Below are 27982 nucleotides of genomic sequence, written 5' to 3'. Positions count from 1 at the left end.
AATTGGTAATAAATAATAGTAACTCCACATATGGAATCCAATGCAACTGTGAAAGCAAGTTTTTTTTATTAGTAAGAAGATGTAAAGATAATATAAACACGAAGTAAAGAAAACAAGTGACAAAAAATCTTTACACGATATGATTCCAATTTTAAGTGCTTATATAAAATGGGCAGTGAATACAACAAAATGTTAAGAGTGGTTAATAGCTGAATTCCTTTTTTAATCTCAAGGCAATTAATACTTACCTGAGTGTTCCTTCAGTGCCAATATGATAAACTGGGAAAATGTGTTGGAGGACACTTGTCAATGACTGCCTCTCCCATGGAAAGGACAGGTCTTGTCTCATGGAGGATGGTTCTCTTTTAACAGAGCCTTCCTGAAGCCAGTGCCTGAAGTACAAAGCATAGTGAAAGGCCAGTAGCACAGACATTTTGAAGGTTTCACAGATCATACCAAGAAAGAACTGAGGCTTTAGTTAGTGTTTACTTTGGTTCTGGGCCTTGTGCTTTTGTTTTGCATAGATGTTCTAATGTAATCCCCCAACTGTCCTATGAGTTAGCTACCAGTGTTATTCTCATTTTACAGATGGAGTATCTGAGGCATAGAGAGGTTAAGTTTCTTTTGAATAAACATAGAAATTGACCTTTCTGGTCTTAAAACTTCAGAAAGTTACATTTGTTTTATCTGAGTTCCTTTTGCAAGAAAGGGTACAGAGCTAAGTGATAAAGCCAGCATCCAAATGCAGACAATGACTCCAGATGACTCCAGAATCCACACTGACTACTACGCTCTGCAAACCCATTTTAATGCAAAAGAGAAAAACAATCCATCCTGTAGACCTCCTCATTTCAGGGCCATCTGTTACTATGTCCTCGGTGGGGAGTTAGGCAGCATACAATCAAACAGAAATGCTCTGGATGGGGCCTGTGGGAGCCATCTGGTGTTGGGCCTGGCACTTCCTCACTTTATAACTTTAGGCAAGTCATAACCCATTCAAGCCTTGACTTTCTCTGAGTAAAACAGGGAAATAATATCTGAATGGCTGGCCTCCCAGGATGGCTGTGAAGATCAAAGAAGACAAAAACACATAAAGTCCTGTGAAAACTATCAAGTGGCACGCAAGTGGTATAAGGTATAATTAGTCACAATACTAGCATGGAACTCTCAGAATATTAAGATTGGACATCAAATTCTTCCAAGAAGCTCCTCAAGAGTCATTCTCAAGGAGTGTATCATACAATCCCAGAGACAGTTGCTCCAGCTGTGGCCTGACATTAGTGATGTGCCTGCCATTAGGGCAAGGCATCGAGTTTGCATCCCTGTGCAACACACCATGTGGTGCCGACTACCACTGAGTAATGGACACCAACTGAGGTGGGCTGGATAACAGCACTCACACAACCCAAATTCCCCCCTGGAAAGACATCTGTAGAACTTACTCTGATATTCTGGAAATAAGGCGTTTCCTAGGTTCACAACGGAGAACTTAGGTGAGTAATTATGGTGCCCACTACATACCATTACATGTTAGGCACCTCATAAATATCTTCTCTAAGCCTCACAGTGTCCCTGCTATTACCCTACTTTACAGTTTAAAAATGTGAGGCTCAGGGAGGTTTAGAGGCTTTCCCACCAGTTAAGGTACAAAGAGCAAATTAAGGGATGATGACACAGTTTTTTGTTCCTCCATTTTTATTCTGATAAACTTATCCAAACTTTCTGGATTCAGTCCCTCCAAAATAAAGATAATTAATAAATCATACTAATTTCTGGGTTTCTGGTGACATGTTAGATGAGTAAAACTGAAATTGACTTAAAAGATTCTATTAAAATGTAAAACATATATCATTGTTTTGAGATCAATGCACGGCAGCCGGACTCATAAGATCATGTGAATTTAATAGGAAATTGTTTTGTCTAATTTTTTCTCAATTAAGAGGAAGAGGTTTTTTATTTTTAATTAAGAAAACTGAAAGGAATACTTGCAACAACTGTGACACATTCTTAATGTCAATAATACATATAAACAACTCCTGTAATTCTATAAGATTGTTAACACTTAAACAAATTGACTCCAAAAATGAAATTTATATTTCTTTCTTACACAAAGGAAGAAATATAAATTTTTATCAAGTCTGTGTAAGTGCACTAGGTAAGTTCAAAGTAAAACAATGAGATCCCACATTTCACCTAATGAATAAGTAGAGATTTTTAAAATTTTTAATATTTAATGTAGGTGAGTGTAATGATAGACAACCTTTCTGGAAAGTGATTTGCTAATATGCATAAAGACCCTTCAACAATATGCTCTTTGTGGTAAATTCATTATGGCCACAAATTCTTCGACCCATCCCCTGGAAAGAGGTGTGGCCTATTTTAACCACACTCTGGAATTTGGCCTGTGACCACTTTGAGCAATGGAGCATGGTGGAAGGCACTCTGCCAGTTCTGTGCCTAGCCTTTAAGAGAACTAACAGCTTCCACTTCCTCTCTCCTGGAACCCAGTAGAGAAGTCCATCTGGAGGGCACTCAATGCCTCCAGCCACCAACCAGCATCAGTTTGTCAGCTGTATCAGTGAGCTATCTTGGAAGTGGGTCTCCAGCCCCAGTGAAGTCACCTCAGCTAACATTATGTGGAACAGAGACAAATTGTCCCCAAAGAGCCCTTCCCAAATTGCAAAATTGGGAGCAAATAAATTATTAGTGTTGTTTTCAGTCACTAAGTTTTAAGGTGGTTTGTTACACCACAATTAATAAATAAGATTGTCCCAATAATTTTACTCCTAGGAATTCACGCTCAGGTATTAATTAGAAATGCAGACAAAAGCTCACATTCAAAAGCATTTCTTGTGAAGAAGCTTAGGCAAACTTTATTGTCTAAATTAGGAAAATAATTATGTAGATCACAGTACATCCATTATGAAAGCAATTTCAATGTTAGTAATTTGGGAAAATACTTAAGATATACTTTTAAGTGGAAAAAGTCATATAAAGAGCTATGCATATCAAAGGGAAAAAATTAAGTTACGAGTGGTTATTTCTTGGCAATAAGATTATGGGTGATTTTATTCTGATCTTCACATTTTTGTGATAAGTGCATAATCAGAAAAAAAAAACTTTAAAAATGAGAAAAACTATCAACTTGCAAACTATGTCCATAGGTCAAATAAACATTAAAAACATGAAGTTTTATTTTAACTATACTTTCAAACTCCTTTTTATAAAAACCATTTTACCAAGGCATTCAGCAGTATCGATGTTGAATTGTTTGCTGTTTCTCATAATTGACATGCTGATATGCAGTTATATTGCAGTTTTAAAAGTCATCAGGAGATAAACCTATTAGCAAAGGGCTTCCATAATCCATAAACTCGATATAAAAATCCTGAATAATTAAGCAGTTCCAATGATGTGGCAAAAAAAGTGAAAAAATTGAAGAAAGGGCTTCAAAAAAATCACACTAACATCATTAAAAACCTATTCTGGCTAGGACACTTCCCACACACCACGTGCCTCAATCCTCTCAACAGCCTTGTGAGGAAAATGTTCTCCCCATTTTACACATGTAGAAGCTTCACACTTGACCAAAGTTTATACAGCCTGCACCTGGGAGTCCGCCGCCATACACTCCCTCCACTGTACCCTCTCTCTGCACAAAGGTCAGTGGTTCAACATGTTTATATGGTGAAAAAAAAATTACCAAACACGTGAGCTTTTTGAAAAAACCTTTCTTTTATTCTAACACAATTAAGTAAAATATATTAAATTGGACTTTTCAATCCTCTTTGGCTACATCATTTTCTACTAACAGAACCTGAAGAAGTGCTCACAGGTATTGGGAGGAGGGGGATGAGCTTACAAAGTACAGGTAGTTCCTGATGCAGCTCCCTCCTCACTGTCCTCTCTTCCTTGCATCTCTGTGTGGCCCCATCCTTAGCATTACTGAGGTTTTTAGGAAGTGGAAAGCTGGCTGTGGTTGTTGGATTTATTCACTATTCATATTGGTTTTGTTTTATTTGCAGTAAGCCATATCAAACCAAGATGTGAAGGGTCAGTACCACAGAGAGTCGCCACAGGACATTTGACTGGAGACAATGAAGAGCCAGATCTTAATCAAGTCCAGTGTGTCTTTTCAAAATTAAAGAATGTCAAATAATAAAAATAACAATAACAGGCAAGACATTCATAGTGTCTATATGTATCAGCTCTGTGCTATGCATTTTATCTGTGAACATTATCCTACTTAATCCTCCTCCTTCTTAATAGGTAGCTATTATTTTTTATCTTCATTTTACAGATGGAGCTGAGAACTCAGACCCCAGGTGGTCAGGGTATGAACTGTTTGTCTGATCTCAGTCCGTGCTCCTAACCACCATGCTATGTGGCCACATGGGTTGCAGTAGTCAGGGCTGAGGATTCAGAGAATCCTGCTTCTTTCCTCCTCCCCCAGCTCCAGAGGGAACCCTGAATATAAGCAAGAGGAGAAAGGCTGCGGCAGGGAGAGTGAAGAAATGGGAATCCTCATCTTGCAAGGTCAAGCTGGAGGGTGGCTTTTTCCAAAGCCATGGCTACTTTCTTCCCAGTTCCAAGCTACTAAGTACACTGCAGTTTCTCTTAAATTGTGTTTGTATTCATCCATCACTCCCCATTTCTAAAAGGATATAAGGTAGTTATAACTACTTTATAGATTGGGCCATTGCACTGCAGCCTGGGCAAAAGAGTGAGACTCTGTCTCAAAAAACAAACAAAAAAAATTATGTAACCCTCCTCATTTTTCCTTTAAAAAACCCATGTCTGTCTTTATCTCCTGAATGCACACATAGTTTACCATGGCAGTTATATTCCCATTGCAATGCTCTCTTCCCAAATAAATACCATTTTCTCTTAGAAAGCCTCTCTGTTATTTAGGTTGACAGCTCTAATGTCATTTTCTCAGCAATGCCTTTCCATACAACAATATTGAAAACTGAAATGTTTTTCCCACTTGCTTTCCCAAACAAGCAGCCTACATGCCCTTCCCTGATTTTTCTCCACAGTACTTCTCATGCTCAAATCACCAGTTACTTTCTTTCCTTTGTTTTCTATTTATCTGTCTCCCCTAAACGAGGGCAGGTTTCCGTATTATACACTGCTCTATTCCCAACAGCTAGAACAGAGCATGACAGAATAGATACTCAATAAACGTGTTAAATGAATTAATTAATTGACCAACAAACTCATCACTTTACAATTGCAAGGTCCCCTCAAAACACTTGTAAAGGTAAGTCAGTCAGTCAAAAAATGAGCCAGCCAGTTGTCTGGACTTTCCAATCATCTGGTAATAATTCAAGAAATATTTTGAAAGTCTTACAAAATTATGTGGTGACAAATAAAATTCTATTGAGATTTCAGGTGACATGTACCCTTTCATACTTTTTTTTTTTTTTGAGATGGAGTTTTACTCTTGTTGCCCAGGCTGGAGTGCAATGGCACGATCTCCGGTACTGCAACCTCTGCCTCTCAGGTTCAAGCGATTCTCCTGCCTTAGCCTCCAAAGTAGCTGGGATTACAGGCATGTGCCACCTCACCAGGCTAATTTTGTATTTTTAGAAGAGACGGGGTTTCACTACGTTGGTTAGGCTGGTCTCGATCCACCCATCTCAGCCTCCTAAAGTGCTGGGATTACAGGCATGAGCCACTGCACACAGCCCCTTTTATACTCTTTAAGCAAGTTTAGAATTAGTGATTATCAGTCACTTATAGCAGGGGCACAGCTTGACGAAACAGACAAAATGCAGAAGAAGAGGTCAAGCATTACTGGAATTAAATCACCACTGTTAATTCCTAATGCAGTTGGTCCAAATAAATCACAAGTTTTATTATCCAGCTCTCTCCTACTGGCAAAGCAAAGGCAGGGAAGACAGTTATTGATGAGCACATCTTCCTTCATGCCTCAAGAAACTCAAAATTCCATGCCTCCTAACACAAGTGCAAGAATGAAATGTGCACAACTGGGGTAGGTGTGTGCTCTGAGGAGAGACACCAGGAGACACAGGGCTCCATCTAGTATCAAGAGATGCATGCCTGCAGTCTCAGTGGTGAGATGTCGTCTTTTTAAACATTTCAATCTCAGTGATGAGAGGTTGTCTTTTCAACCAGTGAAAGGTAATCTAGCAGAACAGAAAACATGCCACAGAAAGGGCATTGCAGGCAGGCAGCGTGAGTCAGACCCCAGGTGGAGCTGGGAAATTTGCCCAGACCCAAAGGCCTATCCACCTGTGCCATCCAAATGTGGCAAAATGCCAACCTTGCATCTGAGGCAACCATTTTTGTCCACCATTCCTTGCCACACAATAGGGTTTGGGGAGCTCTTGGCTTTCCCACACTCAACTATGAGAGCCGGGAATATTTTCATGATAATTGAGATTTCTTCGTACGGTATTCAGAAAGAGAAAGTTGAATTGACTAAGGTCAAGATGGCATTCTTCTGAGCATTCTACTGTTGTCCTTAGCTTTGTTCACATTAATTGTAGCCTGGGCACAGACTTCACTGCGGTTTCTAGCATGGGAGGTGACTATATGACATGGATTGCTGGCTGTGAATGAGCCAGGATCTCTGAACCCTGCCTGTGCCCTGAGGCCCACAAGACCTTCCCAAGCCTTTAGCTCACATTGACCCAATCCTCTTCTACAAACACCTGTACTCTAGTACTCTAGTCTTTGATTAAATGTAATCTCATCTTACTCCATTCTTTTTTTAAAAGTGTGATTATTCTTTCACAGCTAGAATATAGGTTCCTTAAGGGGCAAGGACTACATTTTATGATTCTTTGTTTGTGCCCACAGAACTACACACCACTGTCTGACCTAGCCTTGTATTTTTTTTCTTTTAGACACAGTCTTGCTCTGTCACCCAGGCTGAAGTGCAGTGGCACAGTATTAGCCCACTGCTGCCTTGACCTCCAGTGCTCAAGGAATCCTCCTGCCTCAGCCTTCTGAGTAGCTGGAACTACAGGCGCATGCCATCATGCCCAGCTAATTTTTTAAATTATTTGTGGAGGCCAGGTCTTGCTATGCTGCCCAGGCTGAGCTTGAACTCCTGAGCACAAGCGATTCTCCTGCCTCGGCCTTCCAAAGTGCTGGGATTACAGGCACAAGCCACCGTGCCTGACCATAGCCCTGTCTCTTTAAGTAATCCCAGAAATTCAAGAACAGAGAGCTCTGGACATCCCAGTTCTTTTTACCACAAAACTCTTGGATCCACTAACTACCTAACTCTTAATCTCCAGCTTCTCCTACAACAACAAGCTTCATCCTTGTCCAATATCACCTCTAAACTTAGAAATTTGCCCCTCACTATTCATCCCATTGGATCTGAAATGGACTTGGCTTTTTTGGTTTGGCCTCCTGTTGCCCCTTGGCTCTATCCATTCTGGGTACCTACTCCAGGAGATCAAGCCTATACACTCACAAGACCCAACCTGTGATTAGCAAGATGCACAAGGCCACCACTGAGATCATCTGTGGTTCCTGTTGGAGAGAACTGAAGAAACTGGGCATGCTACAATCATCATGAGTGCAGTCAGAAGGAGGCCATAATTCTGCCAAGCCACCTGCTGCTTCTCCTACCACCAGCAGCAGCAGCCCCTTCCCCTGGATGTTCATTCACCTCTCAGGTAAGCAAGAAGGAATAGTCCGACTTGGCTCACCACCACCTGAAGCAACATTTGATTTATCAGGGAAAGCATAAATGAATTGAGGAACCAAGACATGAAAGTAGAAAAGACTGAAAGCTCCCTGAAGGCAAGCATTATGTGTGTCTTATTCATAATTGCATCTTCAGGTCATGCCAGTGTCTAACCTGTTAGTAGGTTCTCAATAAATTTGTGGAAATAATTAGAAATAGAATGTCTGTCTTTTATCTCCATCATACTGTTTTTTGAGGGAATTAAGCCAATAAACATGTGTTATTCACATAGGCAGACACATTTTAGATACTTGTGTGTTAAGTTTCACTATTGATGTAGATAAAATGCTAGTTTCACTATTGATGTAGATAAAATTCTATGGCACTTGCACTCCAGCCTGGGCAACAAGAGTGAAACTCCATATCAAAATAAAAAAAATGCTATGGCACACAGACAGCACTTTATGGAGTCAATTATTCTGTTCAAATTGGGAGCCTACAGGGGAAAAAGTAGCATTTGAGCTGGCTCTTGAAATAGGAAACAGCCATTTCAAAGGAAAGTATAATGATGAGAATAAAATTGGCCTCACAATTAAGACTCTTTGAGGGACAGCCTCCTCCTCAGAAAAGAGCTGCTGGTGCCCCTCTGGCAGACAGAGCTGATTGCTGACAACAGTCCTCTATCACAGATGCTCCACAACACACCGGAGATGCCCGAGAGGAACCCCGGGACATAAGTGGGGAGCACATGGCTTATGATAATTTTAGCTCTCACCCAAGGTCTGCTAATGGCTCATGTAGCTCAGCCTGGAAGATGCCTCAGAACACTGGTCAGTTCTAGGGCTCCCTCAAGGAGTTCTGGGCTATTCTTGGTGGGCCCTGGGGATTTAAGTCTGACTATGTGAGTCAGAATGCAGATGGAAAAGTCTGGTGCCTTAGAGAGGGCCTGGAACCAGCTGGGTGTGGTTTTTCGCACATGTAATCCCAGCACTTTGTGCGAATCACTTGAGGCCAGGAGTTCCAGACCAGCCTGGGCAACAGGGCAAAATCCCATCTCTACTAAAAATACCCAAAGTAGCCAAGTGTGGTGGCACGTGCCTGTAGTTCCAGCTACTCAGGAGGCTGAGGCATGAGAATCGCTTGAACCTGACAGGTGGAGGTTGTGGTGAGCTGAGATACCACCACTGCACTCCAGCCCGGGCAACAGAGTGAGGCTCCGTTCTCAAAAAAAAACAAAAATAAAAAACAAAAAAAAACCTGGAACCACCTGAGCCTCTGGTGTGGCTGGCTCTCATGATCACTCCAGGCAAGGATCTCCGTGGTAACTTTGCCAGCTCCCAAGGCCACCAGAGAAGAGAGCTTCCCTGGAGATCCAGGCTATTCTACACAAATGGTTGTAGACATTAACTAGGGAACACCCGCTTACCTGCAGCCATCTGTATAATCTCTAGGATATAGGCTGGGGCCCAGATACTTATGCCTATATGGGAAGAAAAAGTCCATGACCAGTAAGGAAGCTATGAGAATACATTAGAGCCATAAGTCATGTCTCTCCACTATTTCGAAGAGATAATAGCAACACTACTAGGCAAGAGTCTAGTTATGCAAAATTAAAGAGGAAGTGGGGTTCCAGGCAGCACTAAATTCAGTTGACCTGAAGACCCTGGGGAAGTACCCCAGGTTGTGAATCAGGTTGCCTAGACCCCAGTGGCAGCACTGTTACTATTTGTCTGTGGACAAATAATGATGTTTTGATTAAATAAATATTATCAATAGAATACTATCATAACAGAGGAAATAATCAATTTGCAATAAAAAAGAACCTCATTTAAACTGCATCATAAACCAGAATTAATTAGTAACTACAACATCTTAAATAGTACAGAAGTTTCCATTTTCAAGATACTTTACCATTTGTCATTGTGTATGATATTCATAATCCCTATTGAGGTAGACAGAAAAACAGGTAAGACAGAGAGGCTAACTACATTCCCAGGTTTCACAGCAAAGCAGGAGGCAAGACCAAGAAAGCCTGATTCCCGATCCTGAGGTTTTCTGATCCTGGTCAAGTATGGTCACTGGGAAAATCTCTACAGTCACTGCTTTTATTTAGCCATCTCCAGATTTCATCTGTCAGGTGCTTCCATTTGACTTTCTTCGGTAACAAAATCCTATAGCTGACTGTTTGGCATTTAAAGCACTTAACTTTTTTTTTTTTAGACAAAGTCTTGCTCTGTCACCCAGGCTGGAGAGCAGTGGAGCGATCTAGGCGCACTGCAGCGTCTACCTCCCAAGTTCAAGCAATTCTCCTGTCTCAGCCTCCCAAGCAGCTGGGATTACAGGTGCATGCAACAGCACCTGGCTAATTTTTTCATTTTTTTGGTTGAGACTGGGTTTCACCATGTTGCCCGGGCTGATCTCGAACTCCCAGGCTCAAACGATCTGCCCATCTCAGCCTCCCAAAGTGCCAGGATTACACACATGAGCCACCACACCCGGCCTATTTCTTTTATGATGCATGTGACCTGTTGCGTGTGGTAAGAGGAATGTAAAGCAAACTATCTTTACATTAATTTTAAGAAAAACACTTAGTTTCAGGAGTATATGTGCAGGTTTGTAATATATGTAAATTGCATGTTGCAGGAGTTTGGTGTATAGATTATTTCATCACCTAGTAATAAACATGGTATCCAAGGTAGTTTTTTGATCTTCACCTGCTTCCCACCCTCCACCCTCAAGTAGGTCCCAGTGCCTATTGTTCCCTTCTTTGTGTCCATATGTACCAATGTTTAGCTCCCACTTATAGGTGAGAACACACAGCATTTGGTTTTTGGTTCCTAGGTTAGTTTTCTTAGAATAACTTAAAATAACTCCAGCTCCAACCATGTTGCTGTAAAGGACATGATCTTATTAATTTTTATGGCTGCATAGTACTCCATATGTATATGTACCACATTTTCTTTATCCAGTCTACTGTTGATGGGCATCTAGGTTGATTCCATGTCTTTGCCATTGTAAATAGTGCTGCAATGAACATATGCATGCATGTGTCTTTATGGTAGAATGATTTATATTCCTTTGGGTATATACCCAATAATGGGATTGTTGGGTTGAATGGCAGTTCTGTTTTAAGTTCTTTGAGAAATCACCAAACTGCTTTCCATGGGGGCTGAACTAATTTACATTCCCACCAGTAGTGTATAAGCGTTCCCTTTTTCCTACAATCTCACCAGCATCTGTTATTTTTTGACCTTTTAGTAATAGTCATTCTGACTGGTGGAAAATGGTATCTATCTCATTGTGGTTTTGATTTGCATTTCTCTAGTGATTAGTGATGTTGGACATTTTTTCATATGCTTGTTGGCCATTTGTTATGCCTTCTTTTGAAAAGCGTTCATGCCCTTTGCCCACTGTTTAAGGGAGTTGCTTGGTTTTTGCTTGTTAATTTGTTTAAGCTCCTTTTAGATCCTGAATATTAGACCTTTGTCAGATTCATAGTTTGCAAATATTTTCCCCCATTCTGTGGATTATCTGTTTACTCTGTTGATTGTTTCTTTTGCTGTGCAGAAGGTCTTTAGTATAACTAGGTCCCATTTGCCAATTTTTGTTTTTGTTGCAATTGCTTTTGGCACCTTCATCATGAAATCTTTGCCAGGGCCTATGTCTGGAATGGTATTTCCTAGGTTTTCTACGAGAGTTTTTATAGTTTTAGGTTTTACATATAAGTCTTTAATCCATCTTGAGTTAATTTTTCTATATGGTGAAAGGTAGGGGTCCAGTTTCAATCTTCTGCATATGGCGAGCAAGCTATCCCAGCATGATTTATTAAACAGGGAGTCCTTTCCCTATTGCTTGTTTTCATTGACTTTGTCAAAGATCAGATGGTTGCAGGTGTGCAGCTTTATTTCTGGGCACTCTATTTGGTTCCATTGGTCTACGTGTCTGTTTTTGTACAGTACCATGCTGTTTTGGTCACTGTAGACTCGTAACATAGTTTGAAGTAGGATAATGTGATGCTTCCAGCTTTGTTCTTTTTGTTTAGAATTGCTTTGGCTATTCAGGCTCTTTTTTGTTTCTATATGAATTTTAAATAAGAAAAAACTTTTTCTAATTCTGTAAAGAATGTCATTGGTAGTTTGATAGGAATCACATTGAATCTGTAAATCACTTTGGGCAATATGTCCATTTTAACAATATTGATTTTTCCTATTCATGAGCATGAAACATTTTTCCATTTGTTTGTGTCATCTCTGATTTCTTTCAGCAGTGTTTTGTAATTCTCATTGTACAGATCTTTCACTCCCTGGTTAGCTGTATTCCTGGGTATTTCATTCTTCTTGTGGCTATTGTGAATGAGATTGCATTCTTGATTTGGTTCTTAGCTTAGATGTTGTTGGTATCTAGAAGTGCTACTGATTTTTGGCAGGGCACAGTGGCTCACGCCTGTAATCCAAGCACCTTGGGAGGCTGACACAGGCAGATCGCCTGAGCTCAGGAGTTCGAGACCAGCCTAGGCAACATAGCAAAACCCCCATCTCTACCAAAAGATACAGAAATTAGCTGGACGTGGTGATGCATGCCTGTAGTCCCAGCTACTTGGGAGGCTGAGTTGGGAGTATTACATGAGCCTGGGAGGCAAAGGTTGCCATGAGCTGAGATCGCACCACTACACTCCAGCCTGGTGACAGAGTGAGACCCTGACTCAAAAAAACAAAAAAAGAAGTACAGAAGTGCTACTGAATTTTGTACATTGTATATCAGGCTTTTAAATGTTCCAAATCCCAATTTGGTTAACTGTAGAAACAATTCATCACAACTGAGGAACAATTCATCACAACTGAGACTTATACAAAATTCCATATATTCCCTTATTTAAGGAATCAGCAAAAATACCAGAGTTTTTAATCTGTTAGTGGTTATACGGGGAGTGCCCAGTGCCCAACCCTACGCACGCATGCCCTCCATTGACACACACCCACTTGGCCTCAGCGTTCCCCATATGGTCTCACTGCCCCTCACTTCACCCACATGCTCATCATTACCTCAAGTCATGACATGTTCCACCCTTCTCCACCACTGTTTGGCTTGTAGCTTTGCCTTGACTAAGTTCCAGCTCTGGTCTCTGTTATTAGTTAGCGCAAGCTTGAAAAGAAGCATTGGCCCACATCTTGGATGGGTAATAAGTTTACACTAAAATCAGAGGGACAAATGGAAAACCCAGCAAATAATTAAACTTAGCAGCAGGCATCAAATAAAACTGTTCTGTTGTCGAATAAATTTAGCTGGGTTAGGAAAATTCTCCAGGTTTCTTTACTTAGAATAACAATGTCTAGCCCTAACAAACCCAACATACCTTTTTTGTAAACATTTCACACTGTGGGAAATGTTGGTTTTGATCATTTTTAAAAGTGTATTCAATAGTGAAGGCTAACAGAGTATCCATCACAAGTGAACAGCTAGAAGGTTCTGGAGCATGTGTTCCACGGATGAAAAGCCTGATACTTGCTTGGGTCTCTCAATGCACCAGCAGTACAGAAATGTAACACCACCTCCTTTACCATCCTGAAACAAAATTCATAGATATGTCCTATATAAACGTAATTTCCAGAAAGGCTGACAACAACAACATAATGTGTATTTTAATATGCAAATGTCGGTCACGTATAAACCAAAAAACAAGTAGTCATATGCTTGCATCTATATGCAGAATAACTGTGAATGTGACAGCTTACAAACACAGGCTACACAGTTGTGCTGTATCAGCTACTCAAATACAACTAGTGGTGTCTGTTCACGATATGCCTTTCTGAAAGAAGAAACAATTTTTGGCAAAGCTCCAAACAAAACGAAATACACCCAGCTACTGGGGAGGCTGAGGCAGGAGGATCACTTGAGGTCAGGAGTTTGAGGCCACAGTGCACTATGATTACACCTGTGAATAACTATTGCAATTCAGCCTAGACACCATAACACAACCATGTCTTTTATTATTATTATTATTATTATTATTATTATTATTATTATTTCAATAGTTTGGGGGGAACAGGTGGTGTTTGGTTACATGGATAAGCTCTTTAGTGGTGGTTTCTGAGATTTTGGTGCACCCATCACCCAACTAATGTACACTGTACCCAATGTGTAGTCTTTCATCTTGCCCCCGCCTTCCCCTGAGTCCCCAAAGTCCACTGTATCATTCTTATGCCTTTGTGTCCTCATAGCTTAGCTCCCACTTATAAGTGAGAACATAACGATGTTTGTTATTCCTGAGTTACTTCACTTAGAATAATGGTCTCCAATTCTATCTAGAATGCAAATGACTTTTTTTTTTTTTTTTTAGCTGAGTGGTATTCCATGGTATACATACATACCACATTTTCTTTATTCACTTGATTGATGGGCATTTGAGCGGGTTCCATATTTTTGCAGTTGTGAATTATGCTACTATAAACATGTATGTTCAAGTGTCTTTTTCATATAATCGCTTCTTTCCTCTGGGTAGATACCCAGTGGTGGGATGGCTGATCTACTTTTAGTTCTTTTTTTTTTTTTTTTTTTTTTTTTTGGTAGAGTCTCGCTGTGTCACCCAGACTGGAGTACAGTGGTGTGATCTTGGCTCACTGCAACCTCCACCTCCCGGGTTCAAGTGATTCTCCTGCCACAGCCTCCTGAGTAGCTAGAATTACAGGTGCACACCACCATGCCCAGCTAATTTTTGTATTTTTAGTACAGATGGAGTTTCACCATGTTGGCCAGGCTGGTCTCAAACTCATAACCTCAAGTGATCTGGCTGTCTTGGCCTTCCAAAGTGCCGAGATTACAGGTGTGAGCCACCATGCCCAGCCAGTCTCCATACTGTTTTCCATAGTGGTTGTACTAGTTTATGTTGCCACCAGCAGTATAAAAGTGTTCCCCTTTCACCACATCCATGCCAACATCTATTATTTTTTAATGTTTTAATTATGGCCATTATTTCAGGAGTAAGGTGGTATCTCATTGTGGTTTCGATTTGCATTTCCCTGATAATTAGTGATGTTGAGCATTTTGTACATGTTTGTTGGCCATTGTATATCTTCTTTTGAGAATTGTCTATTCATGTCCTTAGCCTACTTTTTGATGGGATTGTCTGCTTTTTTTCTTGCTGATTTGTTTGAGTTCCTTGTAGATTCTGGATATTAGTCCTTTGTCAGATGCATAGTTTGCAAAGATTTTCCCCCACTCTGTAGGTTGTCTGTTTACTATGCTGATTATTTCTTTTGCTGTGCAGAAGGTTTTTAGTTTAATTAAGTCACATCAATTTATCTTTGTTTTTGTTGCATTTGCTTTTGGGTTCTTGGTCATTAACTCTTTGCCTAAGCCCATGTCTAGAAGGGTTTTTCTGACATTATCTTCTAGAATTTTTATGGTTTCAGGTCTTAGATTTGAGTCTTTGATGCATCCTGAGTTGAATTTTGTATAAGGTGAGATATGAGAATCCAATTTCATTCCTCTACACGTAGCTTGCCAATTATCCCAACACTATTTGTTGAATAGCGTGTTGTGTTGGTTAATATTAAGTGTCAACTTGATTGGATTGAAGGATGCAAAGTTGTTTCTGGGTGTGTCTGTGAGAGTGTTGCTAGAGGAGATTAACATTTGAGTCAGTGGACTGGGAGAGGCAGACTCACCCTTAATCTGGATGGGCACCATCCCCCCGGCTGCCTGCACAGCAAGATAAAGCAGGCAGAAGAAGGTGGAATGAACAGACTTGCTGAGTCTTCCAATTTTCACCTTTCTCCCTTGCTGGATGCTTCCTGCCCTTGTACATCACACTCCAAGTTCTTCAGCTTTTGGACTTTTGGACTTACACCAGTGGTTTGCCAGGGGCTCTTCGGCCTTCAGCCACAGACTGAAGGCTGCACTGTCAGCTTCCTTACTTTTGAGGCTTTGGTACTCCGAGTGGCTTCCTAGCTTCTCAACTCGTAGACAGCCTATAGTGGGACTTCACCTTGTGATGATGTGAGTCAACTCTCCTTAATAAACTCCCTTTCATATGTACATATATACTATTAGTTCTGTCCCTCTAGAGAACCCTGACTAATACAGGGTGTCCTTCCCCCAATTTATGTTTTTGTTTGCTTTGTTGAAGATCAGTTGGCTGTAAGTATTTGGCTTTATTTCTGGATTCTCTAGTCTGTTTAATTGGTCTATGTGCCTATTTTTATGTCAGTACTTAAGCTGTTTTGGTGACTATAGCCTTATAAGTATAGTTTGAAGTTGGATAATGTGATGCCTCCAGATTTGTTCTTTTTGCTTAGTCTTCCTTTGGCTATGCAGGTCTTTTTTGGTCCATATGAACTTTAAGATTGTGTTTTCTAGTTTTGTGAAGAATGATGATGGTATTTTCATGGAAATTGCATTGAATTTGTAAATTGCTTTTGGCAGTATGGTCATTTTCATAATATTGACTCTACCCATTCACGAGCATGGGATGTGTTTCCACTTGTTTGTGTCATCTATGATTTCTTTCAGCAGTGTTTTGCAGTTTACCTTATACAGATCTTTCACTTCCTTGGTTAGGTATATGCCTAGGTTTTTTTTTCTTTGTTTGTTTGTTTTTGCAGCTATTACAAAAGGGGTTGAGTTCTTGATTTGTTTCTCAGCTTGGTCGCTATTGGTGTATAGCAGTGCTACTGATTTATGTACATGGATTTTGTATCCTGAAACTTTACTGAATTCATCTATCAGTTCCAGAAGCTTTTTGGATGAGTCCTTTGGGTTTTCTATGTATATGATCTTATCATCTATGAACAGCGACAGTTTGATTTCCTCTTTACTGATTTGGATGCCCTTTATTTCTTTCTTTTGTCTGATTTCTCTGGCTAGGACTTCCAGTACTATGTTAAATAGAAGCAGTGAAAGTGAGCATCCTTGTCTTGTTCTAATTCTCAGGGGGAATGCACTCAACTCTTCCCCATTCAGTATAATGTTGGCTGTGGGTTTGTCATAGGTGGTTTTTATTACTTTAAGGTGTGCCCTTTGTATGCCGATTTTGCTAAGGTTTTTAATCATAAAGGGATGCTGGATTTTGTCAAATGCTTTTTCTGCATCTATTGAAATGATCATGTAATTTTTGTTTTTAATTCTGTTTATGTGGTGTATCACATTCATTGGCTTGCATATGTTAAGCCATCCCTGCATGCCTTGTATGAAATCCACTTGATCATGGTAGATTATCTTTATGCTGTTGGATTTGGTTAGCTAGTATTTTGTCGAGATTTTTTGCATCTATGTTCATCAGGGATATTGGTCTGTAGTTTTCTTTTTTGGTTATGTCCTTTCATCGTTTTGCTATTAGGGTGATACTGGCTTCCTAGTTTGATTTGGGGAAGATTCCTTCTTTATCTTTTGGAATAGTGTCAACAAGATTGGTACTGATTCTTCTTTGAATGTCTGATAGAATTCAGCTATGAATCTGCTAATCCTGGACTTTTTTTCTTTTTGGCGTTTTTTTTAATTGCCATTTCAATCTTGCTGCAAAAAATTTTTTTACTAAAAAATTTTAGGCAAATTTTCGCTAAAAAACTTGTTGTCAGCCAGGCTCACACCTGTAATCCCAGCACTATGGGACGTCAAGGCAGGTGGATCACGAGGTCAGAAGTTCGAGACCAGCCTGGCCAACATAGTGAAACTCCATGTCTACTAAAAATACAAAAAATTCGCTGGGCATGGTGGCATGTGACTGTAATCCCAGCTACTCAGGAGGCTGAGGCAGAAGAATCGCTTCAACCCAAGAGGCAGAGGTTGCAGTGAACTGAGATTGCACCATTGCACTCCAGTCTGGGCGACAGAGCAAGACTCCATCTTGAAAAAAAAATTAAATTGTTGGCATGGCCAGGTGCAGTGGCTCATGCCCGTAATCCCAGCACTTTGGAAGGCCAAGGCAGGCAAATCACCTGAGGTCAGGAGTTTGAGACCAGCCTGGCCAACATGGTGAAACCCCATCTCTACTAAAAATACAAAAATTAGCAGGGCATGGTGGTATGCACCTGCAATCCCAGCTACTTGGAAGGCTGAGGCATGAGAATCATTTGAACTTGGGATGTGGAGGTTGCAGTGAGCCAGGCTGTGCCACTTCACTCCAGCCTGGATGACACAGCAAGACCGTGTCTCAAAAAATTAAAAAAAAAAAAATTTTGCGAATTTTTTTTCAACTCTGAACAGAGTTTTAGAGTTTCTATTTCTTCCTGGTTTAATCTAGGAGGGTTGTATTTTTCTAGGAGTTTATCAATCTCCTCTAGGTTTCCTAGTTTGTGTGCATAAAGGAGTTCATAGTAGCCTTGAATGATCTTTTGTATTTCTGTGGTATCAGTTGTAATAGCTTCCATTTTGTTTCTAATTGAGTTTATTTGGATCTTCTTTTCTTTTCTTGGTTAATCTTGTAATGGTCTATCAATTTTGTTTATCTTTTCAAAGAACTAGCTTTTTGTTTCATTTACCTTTTATATTTGTTTTTTGTTTCAGTTTCATTTAGTTCTGCTCTGATCTTTGTTATTTCTTCTCTTCTTCTGGGTTTGGGTTTGATTTATTCTTGTTTCTCTAGTTCCTTGAGGTGTGACCTTGGATTGCCCATTTGTGCTCTTTCAGACTTTTTGATGTAGGCATTTAATGCTATGAATTTTCCTCTTGTCACTGCTTTTGCTGTATCCCCAAGGTTTTAATAGGTTGTATCACTATTATCGTTTAATTCAAAGAAACTTCTTAATTTCCATCATGATTTCATTGTTGACCCAATGATCATTCAGGAGCAAATTGTTTAATTTCCATATATTTGCATGGTTTTGCAGGTTCCTTTCAGAGTTGATTTTCAATTTTATTCCACTGTGGTCTGAGAAAGTACTTCATATAATTTCAATTTCCTTAAATTTATTGAGACTTTCCTTGTGGCCTATCATATGGTCTATCTTGGAGAATATTCCATGTGCTTATAAACAGAATGTATATTCTGCAGTTGCTGGGTCGAATATTCTGTAAATATCTGTTAAGTCCATTGGTTCTAGGGTATAGTTTAAGTCTGTTGTTTCTTTGTTGACCTTCTGTCTTGATTACCTGTCTAGTACTGTCAGTAGAGTATTAAAGTTCCCCACTATTATTGAGTTGCCATCTATCTCATTTCTTAGGTCTAGTAGTAATTGTTTTATAAATTTGGGAGCTCCAGTGTTAGGTGCATATATATTTAGGATTGTCATATATTCCTATTGGACTAGACTCTTATCATTACATAATGACCCTCTTTGTCTTTTTGAGATATTGTCACTTTAAAATCTGTTTTGTCTGATATAAGAATAGCTACTCCTGTTCACTTTTGGTGTTCATTTGCATGGAATGTCTATTCCCACCTCTTTACCTTAAGTTTATGTGAGTCCTTGTGTGTTAGGAGAGTGTCTTGAAGATAGCAGATACTTAATTGGAGAATTCTTATCCATTCTGCCATTCTGTATCTTTTAAATGGAGCATTTGGCCAGGTGCGGTGGCTGACACCTGTAATCCCAGCACTTTGGGAGGCCGAGGTGGGCAGATCACCTTATGTCAGGAGTTCGAGACCAGCCTAACATGGAGAAACCCCGTCTCTTCTAAAAATACAAAATTAGCCAGGCGTGGTGGTACATGCCTGTAATCCCAGCTACTTGGGAGGCAGAGGCAGGAGAATCACTTGAACCAGGGAGGTGGAGGTTGCAGTGAGCTGAGATCGTGCCATTGCACTCCAGCCTGGGCAACAAGAGCGAAACTCTGTCTCAAAAAAAAGTGGAGCATTTAGGCAATTTCCATCCAGCATTAGTCTTGAGATGAGGTACTATTCTATTCATGGTGCTAGCGGTTGCCTGAATACCTTTTTTTTTGTAATAGTGTTATTGTTTTATAGGTCATGTGAGAATTATCCTCTAAGAACATTCTATTTTGGTGTATTTTGAGGATTTGCTTCAAGATGTAGAGATGTAGAGCTCCTTTTAACAGTTCTTGTAGTGCCGGCTTGGTAGTGGCAAATTCTCTCAGCATTTTTTTGCCTGAAAAGGACTGTATCTTTCCTTCATTTATGAGGCTTAGTTTTGCTGGATACAAAATTCTTGGCTGGTAATTGTTTTGTTTAAGGAGGCTAAAGATAGGAACACAATCCCTTCTAGCTTGGAGGGTTCCTGCTGAGAAATCTGCTGTTAATCTGATAGGTTTTCATTTATAGGTTACCTGATGCTTTTGCCTCACAGCTCTTATGACTGTTTCCTTCGTTTTGACTTTAGATAATCCAATGACTATGTGCCTAGGTAATGATCTTTTTGTGATGAACTTCCCAAGTGTTCTTTGGGCTTCTTGTATTTGGATGTCCAGATCTCTGCCAGGGTCCATCTCACAGACCCCAGCTGCACAACAGATGAATAACGTACTCAGACACTGATATTCAGTGAAAGAGTGGGCTTAGGGGGTGAGGCCACTGACCAAAAGAGTTGTAGCAGCCGAGACCCTGATTAACTGGCCCTGCTGGAATTTATTCAGCATATATTAAATGACAAAGGCTTTGAGTCAACACCACTAGAGGGTAACTAACCTGGTCCCCTCCCCCCAAGAGAGCCATCCTGCCCGCGAATGATCAAAAGTTAATTTTAGGACCACATGAGTAAACAAGTTATTTAGGTAAACTCCCTTACATTCCTTTGTACCTACTTTAAGCTATTTACTTAAGGTAAGAGGATTAGGCTGCCTTCAGCCAGATCTATTACTGAAGTTATGCAAACCCCTTCAGGTTCCATAGAAGGTTTGTGTCTATTTCTTATAATTATCCTGAAAATTTTTCCCACCAGCCTGCCTTAACTCCCACAGATCTCTAGCAAGGTCAGGGAAATTTTCCTCAATTATTCCTTCAAATATGTTTTCCAAACTTTTAGATTTCTCTTCTTCCTCAGGAACACCAATTATTCTTAGGTTTGGTCATTTAACATAATCCCAAACTTCTTGGAGGCTTTGTTCATTTTTTTAAACTCTTTTTTCTTTGTCTTTGTCAGATTGGGTTAATTCAAAATCCTTGTGTCAAGTTCTGAAGTTCTTTCTTCAACTTGTTCAATTCTATTGTTGGACTTTCCAATGTATTTTGCATTTCTCTAAGTGTGTCTTTCATTTCCAGAAGCTGTGATTGTTTTTGACTTGTGATGTCTATTTCTCTGGAGATTTTCCCATCCATATCCTGTAAATTTTTTTAAATTTCTTTAAATTCCTATTCACCTTTCTCTGGTACCTCCTTGAGTAGCTTACTAATTGACTTTCTGAATTCTTTTTCTGGCAATTGAAAGATTTCTTCTTGGTTTGGATCCATTGCTGGTGAGATAGTGTGATCTTTTGGGGGTATTAAAGAAACTTGTTTTGTCATATTACCAGAATTGTTTTGTTGGTTCCTTGTCATTTGGGTAAACTATATCAGAGAAATATCTGGGACCCAAGGGCTGCTCTTCAGATCCTTTTGTCCCGTGGAGTGCTCCCTTAATGTGGTGCTCTCCCCCTTTCCCTAAGGATGGGGGTTCCTGAGAGCTGGACTGCAGTGATTGTTATTTCTCTTCTGGGTCTATCCACCCAGCAGAGCTACCAGGCTCCAGGCTGGTACTGGAAAGTATCTGCAAAGAGTCCTGTGATGTCATCTGTCTTCAGGTCTCTCAGCAGTGGATACCAGCACCTGCTCTGGTGGAGGTAGCCGGGGAATAAGGTGGACTCTGTGTGGGGCCTTGGTTGTAGTTTTGTTTAGTGTGCGACTTTTCATGAATGCTAGTTGTGCTGGCAGTAAAGTTGTCACATGGACAGACCTAGGACCTCTGGTTAGCCAAGATGTTACAGGCAGTGGAGTTAGCTGTTTTTTCCTTCTTGGGGGAAGGATTGTTATTTTATGAGTTGCTGTGTTGGTTGGCCTCCAGCCGGGAGGTGGCACTTTCAAAGCAGCATCAGCTGTGGTAGCATAGGGAGGATACAAGCTTGCCCTAGGGTCACCTGGATAAGTATTCAGGTTTCTCAGGTGGTGGGCAAGGCCATAGAGCTCCCATGAGATTATGTCTTTTGTCTTCAGCTACCAGGGCAGGTGGAGAAAGACCATCAGGTGGGGGCAAGTTTAGGCGTGTCTGAGCTCAGACTCTCCTTGGGTGGGGCTTGCTGCACCTGCTGTGGGAGATATGGGTGTGTTTCTCATGCCAAAGGGATTATGGCTGTCTCTGCTGCATCAGACAAGTCTCCAAGTCAGTGAGGGAAAGCCAGCTGTGACAGGCTTCACCCAGCTCCCAGGTAGCCAGAAAGGCCAGTCTCACTCCCAATGTGCTCCCCCAACACGGACTTTATAACCAGGCAGCTGGTGAGCAGGGCTTGGAACTGGCCCCAGGCTACAAGCCTCTCCTCTGAGAAAGCAAGCAGGGCTTTCAGGCTTCACCCCTCCTGGTGTGGCTTCTGTGCCTATGTCTGCACTTCCCGTTTGCCCCCAACCCTGGATTCTGCCCTGCAAAATTCACACTTGGTCGAAATTAGTACAAAGTTCAGCTGGAAGTTTCCTTCTTCCTGTGGTCTTTCCGCAATTCCACTGGCAGCCCTCCCCAGAGACCCCTGTGAAATAAAGTCAAAATAGGTTCCCTGGGCTTCCTTGGATGCCAGAAGTGCCTACAGGCCTTTCCTGCTGCCTCTTCTACTTTTATATTTCTCTCCACTCTCTAAATTCATTTCAGCTCTAGGTAAGGTTAAATCCCTCTCCCGTGATCCAGATTTCCAAGCTCCTCGGTGAGGATGTGTGTTCAGAGGTGGACTTTCACCCTCTCACACTTTGGGCACTCACAGTTTTTCGGCTGTTTCTTGGAGTTTGCAGTGGCAAGCCGCTTATTTCAAAGGGTCTGTGAATTCTTTCTGTTTTCCTGGTATGTTCTTGCAGCAGTTCTTGGAGCAAAAGTTCATGATGTGGTCTCCACATGCTGTTCTGTCAGTCCAAGTGGGAGCTACAAGTTAGTCCTGCCTCCTATTCACCATTTTCCCCTGCAGGCCTCAAGACCATGTCTTTTTAAAAAATTATTTTTGATACAATCTTTCCTTGATTTATGTTTTCATTCCTAAGTACTCCTTGATTTATATTGTCATTCCTATAATGTATTCCTAAGACATTCAAGTGTCTACTATAAAATCCTAATAACTTTGTATTGATATGTTAAACACAATTAGTAGTAGGCTTAATTAGATACAGATTTTTAGCTACATGATTGTCAGGACAAATGAAAGTCCCAGGGGTTGAAGGACAATTCTTGCTTCTATAGCATTGTTAGATGCGCCGAATGTTACCTAGCATGTATCCATGGCTTCTGACCAATTATTGTGACAACAAAAACACTCCCACAAATTTACAAAATGTCCCCTAGGGGGCGGTACCACTCCAATGAGAACCACTGCTGAAGGGCTTCAGAGTCTTCAATATGATAATACAAGCTGCAAAGACAGAAACAAGGATAGGATACTTTTTTTCCCCAAGTACAGGTAGTTTCTTGAAGGACTATCGCTTCACTAATCACACTTTGGGGAATGTTGGTATTGATCATTTTTAAAAGTGTATTCAATAGTAAAGGCATTCTGAGTATTGGTCACAAGTGAACAGCTGGAAGGTTCTGGAGACATGTGTCCCATGGATGGAAAGCCTGATACTTGGCTGAGTCTCTCAATGCACCAACCATACAGAAAAGATGTCATCTCTAAGAAGATAAAAGGGAAGCAGCTGATAGAGACTTTCTAGTATACTCAGATACAGACACAGCCTGAGTCTCATTAGTGCCATTTTAGAATAAATGATTTTTTTTAAGTTTCGTACTTGGAGTCCAGACTGTTGCTTTGAAGTCAGCCTTGTAGTCCTTGGACATACTCATTCATAAAACTTATTTTTCAAGGGCCATAAGTGTCTTGTAGGCCCATTTCCCAAAATGAAAGGGAACTTGTGGATCAGCCCGGTGAATGAGGAAGAGAATTTTGACTATTTTTTTCATTATCAATTCAAAATATAAAATTTAAACAATGAAATGTTTATTTTCACTATTTTCCCAAGCCTGTAGATTTTATAAGTATTGAAAGACCTATTTAAATTGGAAAGTCTACATTTTAGATTTTACTTCTCCCAAACCTGGCTTTAACTCATAACCAAATGTTTACCAGAAAAATAAATAAAAGCCACGTTATTCGGGGCCTAGTGAGGCTGAAAATGTCCTGATCTCTACCTCGAGTAGAAACAGACTCAGGTAAACAATTACAGAGTAATTGGTGAGTACTGTTAGCCATAGGATCACAGAGACAAGACACTTCATCTAACTTGGAGCCTAAAAAGAGTTTCTTGAAGACTAATTAGGAGGGGACCAGAATTATCTCCTTAATTATAATGTCAATTTTAACAGATTTTAAGTATGAGAATAATGCTTCTGATTCTCAGAAGTACTTATCAGGCATTGGTGCCACCTGGTGGCCATTTTAATTAAACCTAAAATTATTGTTTAAAAGAATTGGAAGCTTTTCCCCCTTCGCTGAGGGGAAAAAAATTAGGAAAACACATTTTTATTATTTTGCAACATATTTATCTTACAGTTTCTGAAATTTAGGGACCAATATTTCAATTCACTCTTACTAGATTCTCCAGTCAACCTGACTCGGGTCACTTACTAAAAGGCCATATCTCATCTTTATCCAGATTTGTGAATAGGTTAGCAGTTACCACATTATTTGTAAAATAAGTACTTGATAGTGGTAATGCAAAGAAAATTCCGATGAGATGAGCAATAAAAGATCATCAGTGTTCGATCATTTTTTTTTGTTTTTTCTGAGATGGAGTCTTGCTCTGTTACCCAGGCTGGAGTGCAGTGGCGTGATTTTGGCTCACTGCAACCTCTGCCTACTGGGTTCAAGGGATTCCCCTGCCTCAGCCTCCCAAGTAGCTGGGACTACAGGCACGTGCCACCATGCCCGTCTAATTTTTTGTATTTTTAATAGAGACGAGGTTTCTCCATGTTGGCCAGGATGGTCTCAATCTCCTGACTTCATGATCCGCCCGCCTCAACCTCCCAAAGTGTTGGGATTACAGGCATGAGCCAATGCGCCCGACCCTCGTTCATATTTTTAAAGGCACTTCATTCAACAGTTTTTAAAGCAAAGGCCTTTACTTATTTAAAAAAATCTAAATTATGGCATCAGTGGTCCTTCCTAAACAAGACTCAGGGAAGCACAAACCTTAAAGAAAAAGAATTACAGGCATGGTGGCTCACGCCTGTAATCCCACTTTGGGAGGCCGAGGCAGGAGGATGGCTTGAGCCCAGGAGTTCAAGACTAGCCTGGGCAACATGGTGGGACCCCGTCTCTACAAAAAATAAAAATAAAATTCACCAGGCATGGTGGCACACACCTGTTATCCCAGCTACTCAAAAGGCTGAGGCAGGAGGATCACTGAGCCCAGGAGGTCAAGGCTACAGTGACCTGTGATGGTGCCACTACACTCCAGCCTAGGTGACAATGAGAACCTGCCTCAAAAAAAGAAAAAAAAAAAGAAAGAAATTTATGGCTATAACTACATCAAAGTTAAATATTTGCTTAGCAAATGACATCATACACAAACTTAACAAACTATAGATTTTCCATGTCTAAAACCAACAAAGGCTATTATATAAGAAATTTCTTCAAATCAACATGAAAGGAAAATCAAAGAATATGAAGAAATACTGACCAGGATGGAAACTAAATAACCATTGAGTAATATGAAAGGATACTCGGCATGTAATCAAATAAATATAATTAGAATATCACTTTATACCTATCAAAAATTAGGGGGGAAAAGCCGGATATTATCAAGTGTTAGTGAAACTATGAGGAAACAGAAACCTTCATGTACTGCTGGTAGGAAAGAAATTTGACAGTCCTTATAGTTAGCTATCTGTGAGAGACCAGAATATGCTTCCCCTAAATAAAAGATTGTTGAGCCAAAGATTATTAAGAAGCAGCAGATGGGCCGGGCACAGTGGCTCAAGCCTGTAATTCCAGCACTTTGGGAGGCCGAGGCAGGTGGATCACTTTAGGTCAGGAGTTTGAGACCAGCCTAGCCAACATGGTGAAACCCCATCTCTACTAAATACACAAAAATTAGCCGGGTGTGGTGGCGGGCGCCTGTAATTCCAGCTACTTGGGAGGCTGAGGCATGAGAATCACTTGAACCCGGGAAGCAGAAGTTGCAGTGAGCCGAGATGGCACCACTGCACTCCAGCCTGGGTGACAGACGAGATTCTGGCTTCAGAAAAAAAAAAGAAGAAGAAGGAGCAGATGCAGGAGAGCTCTCTGCCCTCCCTCTACCTGCCTGAAAGCAGAACGTAGATTTATAAGAAAAAAGGTATCCTGCCACCCCTTCTTTACCACAGACAACAGAGGTTAACCACTGAAGACAGCTTTAGACCCTCATCAGCCTTGAAATGATACCAGAGGAAATTTATTTTCACAAGCTTTACTAACCTTTATCTGCCATTTGTTTGCCTTCCCCACAAGTTGCTGCTTGTAGAGACTCCAAGTCCTTTTCCTTTGTGCTGTCACCTCTCTAAAAATTTACTCTTCTTTGTTGAAAATAAAATAAAAGCTAGAATTCAAAGCTACTTCTTTGAGAACTAATCATTGATATCTCCCTTGTACATATGAAATACACGTTAATAAACTTGTTTTTCTCTTGTTAATCTGTCTTTTGTAACGGGGATCTTTTCCGATTACAAACGTATGAGAGTTATTTTCCCCCTACATATGCATCCTACAACACAACAGTCACATTCCTGGATGTACTTTCTATTTCTGTGTAACAAATTACTCCCTGATTTGGTGGCTTAAAAATAAATAATAAAACAACACTTATTATCTCAAAGTTTCCGTGGGTCAAAAATTCAAACATGACTTTCCTGAATGCCCTGAATCACAGTCTTTTGAAAGACTGCAATCAAGGACCTGGAGCTATAGCCATTTTAAGGATCAGTGTGGTTGTTGGTAGGCTCAGAAGATTCATTTCCAGGCTCACTCACAGAGTGTTGCAGGCCTTAGGGCCTCACTGGCTGTTGGCCAGGGACATCAGTTCCTTGTCACATGGACCTCTTCATAGGGCAGTTTATAACATGGCAGCTCACTTCCTCCAGAGCAAGAGCTCCAAAAAGAGAGAATGAGAAATGGCGAGCAAGACAGAAGTCACAGTCTCTCTGTAAACCAATTTTAGAAGTGACATCGCGTTACATTTGACATATTCTCTTTGTTAGAAAAAAATCACTAGACCTAGTCCATATTAAAAGGAAGGACATTAAACAAAAGCATGAATATCAGGAGGCAGAAATCAATGGGAGCCGTTTTAGAGGCTGCCTACCACACTGGGTATGTATCCCAGAAACTCTCAACAAAGCCTTAAAAGAAAAGAAAAGAAAAATATGAGGCTCTTTTTTTTTTCTTTTTCCTGAGACGGAGTCTCCCTCTGTTGCCCAGGCTGGAGTGCAGTGGCGCAATCTCTGCTCACTGCAAGCTCCGCCTCCCGGGTTCACGCCATTCTCCTGCCTCAGCCTTCCAAGTAGCTGGGACTACAGGCGCCCGCCACCACGCCCGGCTAATTTTTTGTATTTTTAGTAGAGACTGGGTTTCACCGTGTTAGCCAGGACGGTCTCGATCTCCTGACCTCGTGATCCGCCCGCCTCGGCCTCCCAAAGTGCTGGGATTACTGGCGTGAGCCACCGCACCCGGCCAAGATGAAGCTCTTTATCTCAGCATTGTGCAAAATAATTGCAGGCAACTTAGATGCCCAACCGTGGGAAAATGGATAGCACAACAGTGTTTCTTTAAATTTAAACCATAAATAACAGTGTGAAGATTTTATATATTTCAATGTATCTACATAGAAGTATGGGAAGTAGACATCCATGGCATGAGTGACAATGGGAGAAAGGAATGAGCATAATGACTTACAAGGACCAAAATCAGTGTGCAATGAACTGAAAATAATCAATTCAATTCTATGGATCTAAAGGCCTTAAAAACAAAGCCCCAAAACCAGGAGTAAAAATAACGTATCCCTCCACTGCTATGTTCCAGCCCCTGAGTTCTCCTTCCTAGAGACAGCCACAGTTACTGACTATAAAAGATATATGCACATTATGAAGTCTTTGTACAGCTTATTTACCTGTTGTTTTTCAGTCCACCTACCCTTCTATACTGTGAACATCTAGGGCTGGGAGGTATCAAACTACATTTCCAGGCTCTCTTGCTTCTCTTGTTAGGCACTGAAAGGAACTGAGAAGG

At 40.6% G+C, this 27982-nt stretch overlaps 1 long non-coding RNA gene across 2 annotated transcripts; it reads right to left on the bottom strand.

Annotated features, from left to right (window-relative positions):
• Positions 1-45: 45 nt before the first annotated feature.
• Positions 46-27982, bottom strand: LOC134809618 (uncharacterized). 2 transcript variants are annotated; one of them, XR_010155853.1, is made up of 4 exons: positions 27887-27982; positions 13023-13231; positions 12712-12859; positions 46-392 (listed from the first exon to the last, which is right to left on the bottom strand). It is a non-coding gene; the product is annotated as an uncharacterized LOC134809618 (long non-coding RNA). The 2 variants fall into 2 exon arrangements; XR_010155852.1 differs by lacking the exon at positions 46-392 and having other exon boundaries at positions 11285-12859.

The sequence above is a fragment of the Pan troglodytes genome, chromosome 2 (assembly GCF_028858775.2).
Source record: "Pan troglodytes isolate AG18354 chromosome 2, NHGRI_mPanTro3-v2.0_pri, whole genome shotgun sequence".
NCBI classification, from domain to species: domain Eukaryota; kingdom Metazoa; phylum Chordata; class Mammalia; order Primates; family Hominidae; genus Pan; species Pan troglodytes.
The sequence above is the reverse complement of the archived record's forward strand: the minus strand, read 5'-3'. Positions and strand labels throughout refer to the sequence as shown.